The 2,993-nt window shown below is 37.7% G+C and overlaps 1 long non-coding RNA gene across 1 annotated transcript in view; it reads left to right on the top strand.

The window, feature by feature from the left end:
* The window catches only part of LOC139796598 (uncharacterized), a 27,379-nt gene extending 25,791 nt beyond the window's left edge, over window positions 1-1,588 (top strand). Inside the window, exon 5 of the long non-coding RNA XR_011726069.1 lies at window positions 1-1,588. This exon is cut by the window's left edge and continues 67 nt beyond it. This is a non-coding gene — a long non-coding RNA (uncharacterized lncRNA).
* Window positions 1,589-2,993: the final 1,405 nt, after the last annotated feature.

Here is a 2,993-nt window from a genome sequence, read left to right on the forward strand (position 1 = left end):
GCCTCATCCATCTCTGGGAGTGCTTCTCTTTCCATGCTCAGAGCCAAGAAATTCTCAGGAAAGGGGAGATTTAGAAGATCAGGAGATGGAGTCTGGACAGGATAGCTAGGTCACTGAACATGTCTTTGTCCTTTAGCTGGATTAATGTAAGCCCTGAAACCTTAGAAACAGATCTCCTGAGCTGAGTCAATAGGGCACACATTTTCCCAAAAAAGAAAATAGCTTAAACCAAACATTTGCGTGAAAATCTTGACAGTCACTTTTTTTTTTTCTTTTTTTTTTTCCCCTAAAAAATAGAAGAAAAAAGAAAAAATAGTGGAAAAGGAACACCTAGAAACAGCAGATTCCGTAGAAGAAGTACTGAAACAACTATTCATAATTAATTATTGTGTTCACCCAGATGCTGACAGGACACAAAACAAATGAAGCAGAAAAGCTGCTTCTCCTAGAACTAGAGTACAATATATCTTAATATTTAAGAAGGAAAGTCTGAAAATAAGAGGACTGCAACAGAGTGAAGAGCTGACAAACAAAGTCATGAATGAGAAAGGTTGGATAGGCTAGGATGAAACAGGTGTGAAAACTGATGTGGGGTGGGGCAGCCATGAGGCTTTCTGTAAGGTGAGGTTGTATGGACTTTGTCAGACCCAGTAGAAAACCCTTGGCATTCAGATGATAATCCAGAGTCAACCTTCCTCATCTATCACATGCCCTCATAAGTGCTGGTGGGTGGTAGAAAAACTGGATCACAAATTTTCAAAAATGTAAATACAGGCATATAAATAAAGGGAAAGCTGATTACAGAAAGCTACCTGATAGCTTTTGTCTGACTCAAGTTAAAGGGTATAAATAATTCCCATAGCACGATTGCACAATAAAGTAAAAAAACTCCTCAAGGAGAATGTTATATATTTCATTTATTATACATCACTCTCATGTTTACAACTGAAATACATCTTTCCTTGGGGACTGTACCATCATTTATTTTAAATCAATGTTTAAAATTAAATGGTAATCCTCAAGAGAGTGGAGACTCTTCAGTTACCAGCCCTTCCAATTCAAAATCTTTCTTTCATCTTTCTATTTAATACTCAATCCAAGGTTTGAAATTAATTAAAAGATATCCTTTCTCTAATCTTTTGATTATTAGCTTCAAAGTATTTTTTTGTGTTTTTTTGGTAAATACACAGTGTTATAATAACTTCATCATTTATCGATACACCCAAGCTGTTATTAAATGTACAAACTGCATTACCTTCTGACCAACAATCAAAGGAAAAGTGTCTGTTGGGGCAAATTATAGCTTCCTGGTTAGGAACAGTCACCTGATGTGTAACTAGTGCATTTATAGTGTTTAATTGCAGTTTCCTGCTATCAAAACCAAATAGAAGGGGAAATTGTTAATAGGATGCAAAGTTTAATGTCACTCGACGTATTGTTTTCATGCTTTCTGGAATTCTGTTGTATTCAACAACCATTTCACTTGTGGAAGGTACTTTTTTTCAAGCTAATCATACAGACTGAGTCCTCCACTGTGGGGGAATACAGCCACCCCCTCACAGTTTGCAGAGGTCAGGTCTGGCCTACATATGGAGCTGGGAAATCTGCACTACAAATGTTTGTCATCTACTCACATTTTCATCTCCTATTAGCATCCTGACCCTCTCATAGCATGCTTGACCTGGTGTTTTGCTTGCCTGAGTTACATGGGAGAAATACAGGACTTCAGCAGCTAGAAACAGCAATGCAATACGTTTCATCACCTTCACAGAAGATTTCAAAAAAAGAAGGAATAAAAGCCTCGGCTGGTAAAAATATATTCCAAATCAGTGGACCCATAATGCCCAAAGATTATTATGTCCATGTTCTAGATCATTACAGTTTTGACACTTGCATGGGCACTGGTCTGTAGAGAAATAGCTCTGAAGTACTAATAGCCCTGAACTTAGCTTTGTGATGCCCTGCTCTTATGCATTCATGAGGTCTCACTGTCATTCAAGAGGTCCACAAGGACACTCATCTCTGACTGCAGAAGTAGGGATTTGCTGAATACTGTCCATACAGGATTAGGAAAAAAACCCGCCCTCTTGCTCAAATATGGATTTAGACCCTGTACCAGGACTCTCCACTGAAGGAACTCAGACCTGTGTGGTTTCTTACTATGGGTCAGCCTCTCATTTGGATAGGGTTTCCTAAATACCATGGCTCTTTGTGAACATGATATTGATGTTTTTAAATAGCTCTGTAGCCAGCAATGGGGACTGAGAGTGTGCAGGTGATAGAAACCTCCATTCCAAGACCTGCTTTGAATCCGCTTTTAACTTTTTGTGAGCACAGTCAGTGTATACCTTTATAAAGATAATGCCACCAGAGAAATTGGCTGCAGAAAGGCATGTATTTTCCAAATGAAAAGGAGTGAAAAAACCAATGCACTGGTACAAAAGTCTGCTAATGAGGTCATACTTCACTCAGTGCAACTGGAAATATAATTTTCTGATGCTTGGGGAAAACTGTTAATATAATAAGACTTTTATCAAAGATTAGCTTGAAATGGAAGTTGCTAATAAGATAGGATAGAAAGTAACTAGAACAGTAAGGGTAACATATCTGAACAGCAACTTTCACGTAATTTGAAGACTTTTGTTCTTTCATGTCACATTAGTGACTTTCATATACCTTTTTGCAATTTTTATATGGTATTAGTGACACTTGCGTCTTAGGAGCAACTTCTCATATATGCTCTCTGAGAGACTTCTGGCATGTGCTGGCAGCTTTCATATTTTATTTAGGATTTTAACTTACTGTCAAATGTTCCATTTCACGAAGATGAAAAGGAAGTCATTGATGCTGCATTTCTTAAACTTCTTAATAAATGGGTAGATAACAATAGCTGCAGTTTGAGAATAAAGAAAAATCCTGTGTCTCTGCTGCATTTTGTAGAGCAACACATCTGGTCCCTGAAACCTGCAGCTATGCAAAAGGAAAATTATATT

The sequence above is a fragment of the Heliangelus exortis genome, chromosome 1 (assembly GCF_036169615.1).
Source record: "Heliangelus exortis chromosome 1, bHelExo1.hap1, whole genome shotgun sequence".
Classification (NCBI taxonomy): domain Eukaryota; kingdom Metazoa; phylum Chordata; class Aves; order Apodiformes; family Trochilidae; genus Heliangelus; species Heliangelus exortis.